We start from the raw sequence: 13,896 nt of genomic DNA, 5'->3' as shown, positions 1-13,896 counted from the left end.
GAATTGGCTATTGAAAATCCTTTCTGCAGTGTACTGTAAAATTCGCAGATGGATTGTTACAATTTCAATCCATGCAGATTAATCCAAAACCACTATCTGCTAGCAGATTTTAACAAAATCATCCACAGATTTCGCAAATTCGCAGATGATTTTAAGAATCCAACCGGCAGATTCAATAATCCACATGCAGATTGCTAAATCCACGGATTGGATTCTTAAAATCCATCAGCGAATTGCGGAATCCGAAGACAGTCTGTCAGTGTTTAAAAAAAAAAAAAAAAAAAAAACTGTAAAAAGCGACTCGCCATTTGTGTCACGTCAGTTCGGTAAGGCTTCTGTGGTGGCCAGTCACTCGGCACCAATCCTTTCTTCCTCTGGGCGGTCCTACTCTACGCATTTCGCCAATAGAGCGTTCGGCTTCGTCAGTAACTCCTGATGAAGCTGTACAGTGACGTGACGCTCTGGAGACCGCGACGGAGCTGAGCCGCAGAGTGTGATCAGGCGGCAGGCAGCTGAGCACAGGAGAACTTACCGGACACAAAACTGTGGCAGCGGGGTGAGCCACGGCACTATTCAATCTTTCCTCTATTCACTTATGAGTGATACATGCTGTTTTAACACAATTTTATTGTAAGTGCACATTTTTGAACCCATATAAAAGATTTAACTTTTTACCATTGATCTGCACTATGGGTATATTCTTTGTCTTTGCATTTCACCACTGCATTGAAATCTGAATTGGAGAGTATCAACATCTGGGTATAGAAGACCGTATATATTCCAGTCACCTGTTGTTGCCCATATACCACATTCATCTTGTGAGTAGGCTGCACATGAGCCAAGACATCTTGTGAATTGACTCACATACAAGTTTTCTGTCTGCACTTAGATTGCTGTTTCTTGTTGTTTTTTCCTACATGCTCACCCTGGGTTGTGAGAAAATATATCTACCTTCTGGGGACCAGTGAAGACAGTTCCTGCCAGAGGGTCCGAGCAGGGAGTTGCAACGCTTAATTTTATCACATTATTTGGCACTATTACGTCACTTAATTCACTTTCACTTCTGATTTATTGCATTTTCTACAATTGTCACTTTATAGTTAGTGATCACTTTCAGTGTTTAGCGCCTGTTTCTGCACCATCACTCTGTCACTCATGTACATGTAGCCATGGCTGGTCCAGACTGCCTCTCTGCCCCCTGTCACGTAAGTCCTTAGTAGCTACAGGCTATGGCAGGCTATCCTAGGGGTTTTGACCCCCCTCATGCTGACTCTGAATGGCAGGAGTGGTGGTGATACAGGGTCTGTGTATAGCCAATATTTGTGCAGACCTTGTGCCCTCCCCTTCTGGTGTCTCAGAGAGGAAGTGCTAAATTATAGGGAGTTCTCTTCCAGCCCTCGTAGGGAGAGAAGGTATGTGCTGTTTCCTCCCGGCCGGGGGTGGGACATGCCAATAAGTCCCTACTGGGCTGACTGAGAGTGATCAGAACTGAGAACATGGTCTCAATATTACCAGAGGGCCAAGCATCATGCAGAGGCCTGGGACCCATCTCAATTTATCCTGCATTCACTGTATGGCAATCACAGTGGATGTCCAAATAAAGCATCACTTTTATATACCCCTGCCAGAGTCGACTGTCTATTGTGTAGGGGTATACTCTGAAGTCTGCCATGGGGGGGTTGTATCGGGGAACTCTGGAGCCCTCTATGGCTGGAGGCACTGACACCCTGAGTGACTCTAAAGATCGCCGAAAGCCTGTCCTGCTACCCCACAACACCACAGACACTCAACTCTTCTGGATCCTCACAGGTATGACCGCACCACAGACAGCAGTAGCAATCAGCACATCATCCAGAGAGGGGGGGGGGGAACAGGGCTATATACATTATATTGCCAATGCAATGTGTAGTGTAATGTGATCTGGATATTTACAACAGTTGAGCATGCAGGTCTTGTATAATGTCCAGTACAAACACAGCAGTAATTGAATAGAGCAGCAGTGCGCAAACTTTTTGAGCTGCGGCCCCCTTCCTGGGAGCTGCAGCGTTCACGCCTCCCCCTCTCCCGATGACGTTGCAGGTCATGTGATGTCACGTCACCCCACCGCGTCATTTGACGCGCGTTGCCATGGCGACGCGTCGCCGCAGACCCGGCTGGATGCAGGTAAGCGAGTTGCAGAGGCCTCACACCTCCCCTGGCATTTAATTTAAATGCTGTGGAAAGAGCTTGGGGCCTCTGTTACCGCTCGTGCCCCCCCTTCAAATTCTCCTGCCCCCCCTGGGGGTACGTCCCCCAGTTTGCGCACCGCTGGAATAGAGATAAGGACTAACAGAATAAACAATGGGGTAACGATGGACAACTGGTGTGAGTGTATGCACGACAGAGGAGAGATTAATTACCTCTGACGCCCCTGAATCACATAGAAGTCCTACCTCCGTCTCAGTTTAGTCCTGGTTGAACATGTTGCAGTTTAAATTAGCACACCGTCACCTCTGGAAATGGTTAATGAACCTTTAGTGTACTGGAACCTCTGTAGTAGTTGCTTCATGGTCAAGTGTGCTGCTGCTGAAGATTAGGACACCGTCTCCTCTCAAACCGGATTGTATGGATACCAAGTGCTGAGACCTGCAAAAACTGCTGAAGCGCCACTCCAATCAAAAAATTTGCACGATAGAATTGTGGATTGGTTTGGACAACTGCCCAGTAAAAAAAGCACCAAACAGCTCACCGGGTTATACAAAAATAAAAAAAGATTTATTGGGTTACATATTTAAAAACAAAAAACTATACGATATAAAAATACTAGAGACAGAACATGGGAAAACTCTCCTCCCACATGTTTCACGCTACACAGTGCTTTCTCAAGGAGTCTATAGGAACAGAGATGAGTAATATAGCCCCTCCTACTAAATTAATAACATGTGCAAATAATTAAACACAATAAACAGACAATGGCATTTGTCAATTTGGAAACCCCACTCATTGAATGTTGGTATATGCTATATACATTGTATCTATTGTTTACTTATCACAGAAGGTATATACACTGTAGCATGCAATAATTATTTAGTCTTGTATTGTATTGTATTGTATGTCTTTATTTATATAGCGCCATTAATGTACATAGCGCTTCACAGCAGTAATACATGTGGTAATCCAATAAATAACAGATAATATAAATAACAGATCATGGGAATAAGTGCTTTAGACATTAAGGAAGAGGAGTCCCTGCTCCGAGGAGCTTACAGTCTAATTGGTAGGTAGGGAGAACGTACAGAGACAGTAGGAGGGAGTTTTGGTAAGTGCATCTGCAGGGGGCCAAGCTTTATGTGCCATGTGTTCAGAATAGCCACAGTCCTATACTGTCTTAGAAATGCTGTTCCACAGGAGTGTCACTATTTAATTGAGCTAGACCCTAATAGATATCTATTAGAGAAAAAAAAAGATACATTTGTATCTATGTGGTAATAGGATCAGAAATGTTGACTGAAAAAAATCAAGCTGCATCAATGAACCATACATGTATCATTGTAAGTGACCTCTTGTGTCATAATATAATTAGTAGTATCCAGTCAAAGACAATAAATCTCAAATAGATTTTCCCAATGAGAGTGCATACCACATTGAAACTAATTAGGATACAGAAATGTAACAGATGATTAGTAGACAGACTGAAACTTCTTGTGTATTCACATAGTTATATATATAATATACTCTCCAATTTATTGGAACAACCTATTTTGAATGAGAGTGTCTGACCATGATCCTAGGGATATATAGACAAAACACAAAAGTGTCCATATTGCTAGCTGACTGATCTATAATCATAATTAGAAAAATGCATGAACATAACTTAGAAACATCATGCCCATATAATTTTCAATTGAGTTCATATAATGCACCTATGAGGGAAGAATAAAGAAAATAATCAATCTAGATGCATACATATAGAAAAATATATAAAGATATACAGACATGAGTTAAGTCACAAACTTAATCTAGAAGTATAATGGACATTGGGGCCTATGCAGAGAGCAGCGCTATTTCAAAACTCGCCATTTTTTGGAGAAAATCGCGCAGAAAACAGCAGAAAATGGCGAGTTACGAAAAACGCGCCAATTTTTTTTTTCTATTTCTAAAACTCGCCTCGCGGCTGGCGAGAACCTCCATCTCGCCAGTTTTAAAAATATCCTAATGCAGAGAGGCGCGAACGGCATCTAGCGGCTGTTCGCGCCAAATAAAATGTCGCGATTGTCTCCTTTTTGCCTCGCCAGGAAAAGTTGGCAAGAAGCTGCCGCTCGCGGCCATAGCAAAGGAAAAAAAAGGCGCAATTTTTTTTAACACATTTCTGCAGCGCGCATCTCGCCAATTTAAACTCGCCACACGCATTCATGTTAAACATAGCAGAATTCGCACATTTCTGCATATGGAGAATAAAACTCTCCAAAAAAGCTACTTTTTATTAAACTCGCCAATTTTAAAATTCGCTGCTCTCTGCATAGGCCCCATTGTCTCTTAGTAATGTTAAAAATTCCATACACAAATAAGTATTTCATTAAACAAATGCAATGTAATGAACATGAATAGTGATTATGATGATAAATATAATAACTAACATATATAGTTGATTCACCGATGGTATATACATGTAATTATTTATTGAAAATATTTGTAGAAAATATTTAAAGTCCCACTCTGAATTTAACCCTTTAAGGATCAGGGTATCGAGAGCTTCTCTCTTTTAAAGGGCATTAATTCTATCACCTCCTTTGATGTGGGTTTTTATGTGTTCAATAGCAATGCATTTGAAATGGGTTAAAGATCCCCGCTGACATTCACTAAAATGTTTGGAGACTGGGTGGACTTGGTCTTTTTTTAGAATCAAACTCATATGCTCCAAAATCCAGAGTTTAAACATTCTGGTTGTTAATCCAACATATTTTTTATTGCACCCGCAAATGAGCATGTATATTACAAATTCTGTGTTACAGTTTATAAATTATAGAATATTGTATGATCTGCTATCCTCCATATTGCTAAAAGTTTTAGTCTTGAGCACATATTGGCATATCTTACAGAGCCCACAAGAAAAACATCCTACCAATTAAGGAAATAATTCCCTCTTAGTGATCTGTTTTGTATTCCTGACCATGCTTGGAGAGATAATATTTCCTAATGTTAATGATTTCTTAAAAACAAACTTAGGATTGGCTGCTGTCATATCTCTCAAGAGAGGATCAGTGGAAAGAATATTACAATGATTTTTGATAATGCATTTAATTGCATAAGCTTGGTTACTAAATTGGGTTATGAAATATGGAAGGTCCAGATCTGAAGTATTGTAAGCCTGTTTGACCTTACAATGTCTATTGGGGCTGGAGTGGTTGGAACCTATCAGGTCCTCCCTTTCTTGTATGTATGTATGTATATATGTCTTTATTTCTATAGCGCCATTAATGTACATAGCGCATCACAGCAGTAATACACTTGACAATCATATAAATAACAAATAGTACAAATAACAGATCATGGGAATAAGTGCTTCAGACATAAAAGTAACATAGAAGATGAGTCCTTGCTCCGAAGAGCACACAATCTAATTGGTGGGGAGAACGTACAAAAACAGTAGGAGGGCATTCAGGTAAGTGCGTCTGAAGGGGGCCAAGCTTTTTGTATCGTGTATAGTATTAGCCAAGGTGCTACTCATAGGCTTCTTTAAGCAAGTGTGTCTTAAGGTTGGATTTGAAGGTGGATAGAGAGGGTGCTAGTCGGGTATTGAGGGGAAGAGCATTCCAGAGGTGCGTGGCAGTCAGTGAGAAAGGTATAAGGCGGGAGAGGGCTTTAGATTCAAAGGGGGTAGAGAAAAGACATTCTTGAGCAGAATGCAAGAGTTGGGATGGTGCATAGCGAGAAATTAGGGCTGAGATGTAAGGAGGAGCAGAAGAGTCTAAAGCTTTAAAAGTGTGAAGGAGAATTGAGTTCGAAATGCGAGAATTGATAGGAAGCTAGGAGAGTGATTTCATCAGGGGAGACGCTGAGACAGATTTAGGAAAGAGTAGAGCAGGCCTGCACAACATACGGCCCACGGGCCACATGCGGCCAGCCGGGGCACCCCGTGCGGCCCGCAAAAGACCCCTTTCACCCCCCCCTTTCACCCCCTTCCCTGGTATGGAAAGAAGGAGCGTGCTCCAGCATTAAGTAGGAGTGCGCTCCAGCAGTGTCTGTGTGACTGCGTGCTCTCCCCTAACCCCCCTCCCCTCAGCCTGCTCCGTGCTCTAGCAGTGTAGCGGGACCCGGAACTTCCGGGTTTGCTACTAGAGCGCGCTTCCCTCATGCTTCACCCTGCCGCCATCTCTGTTGCCACCACCACCTCCTCCTCTGTTGCCGTCGCCATCACCTCTGCTACCGCCGCCATCATCAGGTAAGCATGGGGGGGGTTGTTCATTAATGCAGGGCATGACATGGGGGGGCTGCTCAAATGGGTGGGGGGCTGCTGACATGGGTGGGGGGACGCTGACATGGGGGGGGCTGATGAAATGAAATGGGCTGGGGAGCTGCTGACATGGGGGGGCTGTTGACATGGGTGGGGGGCTGCTGATATGGGTGGGGGCTGCTGATATGGGAGGGGGCTGCTGACATGGGAGGGCTGCTGAAATGGAATGGGCTGTGGGGGCTGCTGACATGGGGGGGATGCTGCTGACATGGGAGGGGGGCTGCTGACATGGAGGGGGATGCTGACATGGGGCGGGCTGCTGACATGGGGGGGCTGCTGACATGGGTGGGGGGCTGCTGACATGGGTGGGGGGCTGCTGACATGGGTGGGGGGCTGCTGACATGGATGGGGGCTGCTGAAATGGAATGGGCAGGGGAGCTGCTGACATGGGGGGGCTGTTGACATGGGTGGGGGGCTGCTGATATGGGTGGGGGCTGCTGATATGGGAGGGGGCTGCTGACATGGGAGGGCTGCTGAAATGGAATGGGCTGTGGGGGCTGCTGACATGGGGGGGATGCTGCTGACATGGGAGGGGGGCTGCTGACATGGAGGGGGCTGCTGACATGGGTGGGGGGCTGCTGACATGGGGGGCTGCTGACATGGGTGGGGGGCTGCTGACATGGATGGGGGGCTGCTGAAATGGAATGGGCTGGGGGGGGCGGCAGACATGGGGGTTCTGCTGACATGGGGGGCTGCTGACATGGGGGGGCTGCTGACCTGGGTGGGTTGGCTGCTGACATGGGTGGGGGCTGCTGACATGGGTGGGGGGCTGCTGACATGGGTGGGGGGCTGCTGACATGGGGGGGGGGCTGCTGAAATGGAATGGGCTGGGGGGGCTGCTGATATGAAATGGGCTGTGGGGATGCTGAAATGGGCAGTGAGGGCTGCTGAAATGGGCAGTGGGGGCTTCTGATACGGGCTGTGTGGGGCTGCTGATACGGGCTGTGGGGGGAGAGTGATGTAAGGGGCAGAGGGGATAGTGATGTGAGAGGCAGGGAGGGAGAGTGATGTGAGGTGCAGGGGGGAGAGCGATGTGAGGGGCAGGGGGGGTGATGTGAGGGGCAGGAGGGAGAGTGATGTGAGGTGCATGTGGGGGAGAGTGATATGAGGTGCAGGGGGGGGGGGAGAGTGATGTGAGGTGCAGGGGGGGAGAGTGATGTGAGGTGTAGGGGGGGAGAGTGATGTGAGGTGCAGGGGGGAGAGTGATGTGAGGTGCAGGGGGGAGAGTGATGTGAGGTGCAGGCGGAGAGTGATGTGAGGTGCAAGGGGGGAGAATGATGTGAGGTTCAGGGGGGGAGAGTGATGTGAGGTGCAGGGGGTATTGTGTGTTTGATGTGGAGGGGGAGTATTATGTATATGTGTCAGGGGGAGAGATGGGGGTATGAGAGATCGATGGGGAGTCTGTTTAAGATTGATGATGGGTTTTGGGGTAGATATGAGGATGATGATGATGAGAGGTGCTGGAGGAGAGATGGTGGTGGTGATGATGATGATGATGATGATGATGATGATGATGATGATGATGATGATGATGATGATGATGATGATGATGATGATTTTACCCGTGAGGCCCAATTTTTTTTTCCTTGGAGCAGTTCGGCCCTTCTCACTGTGCAAGTTGTGCAGGGCTGGAGTAGAGTGATTCTGGCAGCAGCGTTTAGGATAGATTGTAGGGGAGACAGATGAGAGGCAGGATGGCCCGACAGCAGGAGGTTACAGTAATCGAGACGGGAGAGAATGAGGGCCTGATTCAAAGTTTTAGCAGTCGAGTAACAGAGGAAAGGGGCGTTTCTTTACTCAATGCATTCAAATAAGCACCTTCCAAGGTTTTTTTTATTGTATCCTCTAGCGACAAAACGATTGGTCAATTCTAGAGATCTTAAATTAAAGTACTCAACGTTTGAACAATTTTGACGTAGTCTAATATATTGTCCAAAGGGTATGCATTTAAATAAGGCTTGATTATGACCACTGTTCGCATGCAATAGTGTATTACGTGATTGTTCCTTACGAAAAATATCCGTACTTTGTACTTTTTGATCAAGACCAACAGATAAATTGAGGTCAAGAAAATGAATGGGGTGGGAGTGGTTCTGTGAGGTGAAAACAAGATTCAATGTATTGTCATTGATGTACTGAATGAACAGCGTTAAATCCTCTACAGAACCACTCCAAATCAAAAGCAAATTGTCGATGTAACGACGGTAGAAATGAATAAAATGACAGCAATGGTTTCTATCTCCAAACACGTAGGACGCCTCCCATGGGTTTCATTTATATTTTTTACAATTTTGTGCGGAGGTCACTGTGTTTTGGGCTGTGCAAGCACTTATCAAAGTCACCACCATTCCTTAACTTTATTGTTCTCTGATAAGAGCAGGGAGGGATAAAAGCAAAGAAAACACTTGCTTGACACACTTACTTATAAAGAGGCCCCTAAGAAATTCACCTGAGTGACTATTTGGATTTATATTTTTAAGGAGATTATGTATGTCTTACAAAATTTTTCAATAAGGCTTTGCTAATGCTTGCATTAAATAATGCAGTAGCTTTAATGGGGTAATAATACATCTGTAGATGTTACAGAAGAATTGTTCTCAATATCTGTGTCTCTTCCATTCAGAAACATTCCATTTAAGAATAATTATTTTTGAGTAATCATCAGAATCTCTAAAAAACAACAACTTTTTTGTTGATTATATGTTAGTAGCTTTAAAATTACTAAAATCTTTTTCTAAAACCTCACATTTTTTTTAACTTTTCTCAAATTGCTTCAGTTATGCTTAACCTGTGCCAGAATCTGACTATCATCTTCAATAATTAAATGCATTCATTCAAGGGAACATCTATTCATTATGGATTTCCACCTACTGCAAAATAAACTTCAGTTTCACATTTGGGAAATACCTGTATTATAAGTCCCCATCTATCATATTAAATATAATAAAATGATCTAAACTAATTATGTTCCACCACATGCGTTTGATTACATAGAAGATCTATTAAAGCAGTCACTTCGTTATAAAAAAATCCTATCAGTATCTTTATTTGCAAATTAATAATCCTTCTCTGTTATAAAGTATTTTGATATTTTCTATTTTTTGTTTATGTATGTGTAAGGGAGTCCAAGGGTTAAACTCCCTTTACAGGGCAAGAGACCGAACTGAGGTGTTGGGTTTCCTGCAGCTGACATGTAAAACTCCTGAATGAACAGGTATATAAAGCAGGAAGTAGCTCATGTCAGTGTCCCTTATTGGAGTCTGTGAGGAGGATCACAGACAGAGTGCCCGCCAGCAGGGATCCAGGCTGGTTGACCAGAAGTCTTTGCCTGGCAACCGTGAGGAACCTACAGCCTCACCCAGCAGAGAAGCCTGTAGCAGAGGAGGGCAAAAAGACTTCCTTGGAGCAGCAGGACTTCACTGCCTGCATCTTAAGTGCCAGGAGATATCGGAGATGCCGGACAAGAACGCACAGTTAAGACTTTCTATATTGTTTCCTAAATATTGTTTCATGTGTTTTTGGACTGGGAACTGGCCTACCCAGCCAGTCAGATAGAAAGGGCCGGAGAAATGTTTATTTAGTCTCCAAACATGGAGTAGGTGTTTACTTTATGATTGTGTTTTTGCCTTAAGGGGACAGTAGCCCCAAAGTTTTGGTTGCTGTTTTGTGGCAAATAAAACCACTCCAATATTATGGTTTACCCAAAAGTGCATGTGTGGACTTGTATCTGACCTTGCCTACAGGCTGCTCTGTAATTGTATGATTACATTTTATTATTTTTGATACATTGCCAGCATGCCCAATGTTTTGAAGGTTTTCACCTTGTCTTTTGAGGCTTTTTTAAAGACTTTAGAGATGTATTTGATCATTTATTTTATGATATGATTATAAATACAGAAAACTAATCATGGGAATATTCGCAGGTTTGGAATCTGAAACTGGATCCCGGGAACACTTACATTCTGGGTTTTTACAGACCATGTGACTGTGAATATGAAGGCAATCTGAATACAAACCAAGAGAAAATATCAATTCCATTTTCCACTTGAATTAGATCTATTATCCCAGTGTTTTCCCCTCCATATATATGCTCCCCCACTTGCTGCTATTTTACTTTGGGGTAAAAGTGCAGATAGGAAAATAACTAAGCTATAGGCGGTGAACTTGAATACTGTTGCTGAATATATATATATATCCAAAGAATGACCTAGGCGCAAAACATGTGGAGAGGAGAAAAAGAAGGGAGGGAGAGAAAAAAAATATCATAGGGTAGTATGTCCAATCACAGATATCTAAAATTGGTGAGATATGCACTTACAGTGAGATAGAACTCTATGAGCCTTTCGTCCACCCCTGGGACATGGAACACAGCTTAAAGATGTATATATCAAGGGGAAAATCTCCCACACACTGACTCAGGATCCTCTGAGTAGTTGTATGTTAACCTGGACAGATGACTCCCGTCTCAGGGAAGAAACCCCATTGGGGAAAAAGGGAGAGAAACACAATATAGTGTAAAATCATTTCATATAGAAAAATAAGTAAAAATACCCTGTAGGTATTGCACTCACATGCTGAAATATATAGTCACGCCTTTTGAGAGTATTAAGCCTGAGTCTCTCACACTCAGTCCTCTGGAGTCTGTTACCGGCATCCACACACAGGTACTTCCGTGTTCCGTCGCGTGATCTCGTGAATGTGACGTCACCGCGATCTCGGCTTTCAGCTCTCATAGGCTCTGGTTTCGTAGTATACAGTCTAACGCTGTTCACTCTCTCACAGGCAATCTGTCCCTGTCCTTGCGCTCACCCTACGTGCTTCTCCAGTGTGGCTTCGTCATTACATTTTAATTTATGGTGGGTGAAAAAGGCAACAAAAAACCTCCACCGTTAGCATATAGCCAATAAAGAATATCACTTGTGAGCACACATGTCTTAGACAGGTTTCAACCATTGACTGCCTTTCAACCATTATCACCTAGCATACAGTGCTTCCACTGCAGCAAGGGATTCTGGAAAATGACATGCAAATGAGCACACAATGTGTTACCTTTTGCCTGGAATATCCACACACATGGAGCACATTTAAGCAGATGCATCGCAGTTCACACAGCTTTTAAGCACAGCTTTTAAGCACAGCATGGGACTAGCAAAGCAAGTCAAACCACTTACAGACATGTTTCAACCTTGATGGGTATCATCAGTGTGAGGTTGGTTTATACTTGCTTTGCAATATTTCTAGGCTGGGTAGGTTTACCATTACATTTAAAGTTATGGTGGGTGAAAAAGGCAACAATAAACCTCCACTGTTAGCATATAGCCAATAAAGAATATCACTTGTGAGCACATTCACATGTATTAGACAGGTCTGCACCCTGCCTTCCAACCATTATCACCTAGCATACAGAACCAAAGACAATAAAACATTATTACAATTTAAACTCCAGTGAAAGTGCCCACCCTTAGTAGCTGTCACTGGGTCAATGACACATACATTATGTTATTTTGTGAAATTGATGTTATTTATACATTTATAGATCTCGACCTGAAATATTTCCTATTGTTCAGCCCCAGCGGTACACCACAGTGTTAAATCAATCGATTACATTATGACTGTGCTTGGCATACAGATAGCCAATCATTTCCAGTTTTTTTTTTAACTCTGTTACATTACATTGATTTTGGGTAAAGTGGTTGGCATACAGAACCATCTGTCTTTCTATATTTCTATAGAATACAAGCCAATAATTCGTAAAGTAAAACACAAAAAGTTTTTAGAATCAAATTGAATACCAAAACTCAAGGGTAAGGCCTATCCTTCGTTAATCACAAAAGGCAAAGGTAATGCTGCACATCACAATGAAAAAAACAGTAGATACTTGCTGTTACCGGTGCTCCTGGAACAGGGGAGTTCCTGACAATGACAAGCTCCAAAGCAGACAAAAAATGAGAAGGTTCCAGGGCACTGCGGATTTTCAAAATAATTTATTGAACAGGCACTAGTGCCTGTTCAATAAATTCTTTTGAAAATCCGCAGTGCCCTGGAACCTTCTCCTTTTTTGTTTTTTTTTTCTATCCTTCGTTAAGACATTATTAAAACATTAAAATATCTATTCAGTGGATCTTTAAAAAATCACATTCCATTTATGTGATAAGATACAATTGATGGACAATTCACCGGGGTCATGGCACCAGACAGGAAAAAGGAATCAAAAAGCATATTAATTTCAGAGTCCGTAGACACAGCACAATACACAAAAATAGCATACACTCACCAAAACAAGGGTTACATTGGTGGAATACTAGCTGACTAGGTGCTGGACACTGCTTCAGAAGTCTTACCCAGGATGTCTTCCACATGCTAGGAGTCTATTGGTACCACTGTACCATAGGGATGCTAGTTGCATCCTAACAAGTTTCAAAGTCCCGCTCCTCTATGCAACTGAGCCTCGATCTGGGTGTCTATGGCAAAACCCTTGGAGTAACACACCAACTGTCTTCCAGACTGTGAGTTTCGAACTAATCTAATTAACTGTGATTGGAAGAGGTTTACATAGACCTTGGCCTCCATTTGAAACTATGGAGGAGGGCTGCCGACCAATCAGTGTACAAATGCGATGTCGCCCAATAAGGTCCATGGGAGGTTTTAGGAGAGTGGGAAATTCAACCTGACCACTGAGAAATGCTTCCGTTGGGGGGGGTCGCAGCTTCTTTTGTGCGCTAGCTTGCTAAGAACAGTAAAGTACCCACTCATCACACAGAGGATTCATTCGAATAACTTACATTATATATGCACGGGGGAAAGCACTGTTACAGAGCACACAGTAGCACACAAGTCAACCATTTTAGCCACAATAACATGTGAATACTTTGCCAACACCTGGGTTCCCATCTTGACAGTTAGGGACAATGAATGGGCTTAACCTTTAAAGCTGCAGTTCAAGCTGTCATTTAAAAAAAAAAAATACAGCTAAACCCCATTATAACGCGGTGCTCGGGGGCCACAGAATGAAACCGTGTTATAACCGGGATCGCGTTATAATCGTGAAATGGACGCTGCGCGAGGACTTACCCGGCATCTGCAGCTCTTTCCTCTCTGCAGCTCTCTCCTCTCCCTGCTTCATCAGGCTGCGTCCACGTGCATGTCCCACATCTACAAGGATTACATTTTTTTTTTATTATAACATTCAATGCTTACGGACACGCACACACACATACATACACACATCTCCCCCCTTCACTAATAATTTTACCATACCATGCACTTCACTTTTAAAATGTTCTAAAAAGGAAAAACCCCGTAACCTGGTATATATATATATTAAAGCTTATATATGAATATGAGGCAGTTCACCTTACCACGCCTAGTGAATCCATCTTGAATAATACAAATTCTAGTTTAAG

At 43.4% G+C, this 13,896-nt stretch overlaps 1 long non-coding RNA gene across 1 annotated transcript in view; it reads right to left on the bottom strand.

Annotated features, from left to right (window-relative positions):
- The window catches only part of LOC142491080 (uncharacterized), a 30,701-nt gene extending 17,054 nt beyond the window's left edge, over positions 1-13,647 (bottom strand). The window contains exon 1 of the long non-coding RNA XR_012800269.1: positions 13,565-13,647. This is a non-coding gene — a long non-coding RNA (uncharacterized LOC142491080). The remainder of the gene's footprint in view (positions 1-13,564) is intronic.
- Between the last annotated feature and the right edge of the window lie 249 nt (positions 13,648-13,896).

This window comes from Ascaphus truei, chromosome 3 (assembly GCF_040206685.1).
Source record: "Ascaphus truei isolate aAscTru1 chromosome 3, aAscTru1.hap1, whole genome shotgun sequence".
NCBI lineage: Eukaryota > Metazoa > Chordata > Amphibia > Anura > Ascaphidae > Ascaphus > Ascaphus truei.
This window is presented reverse-complemented; position numbering and strand designations above follow the sequence as displayed.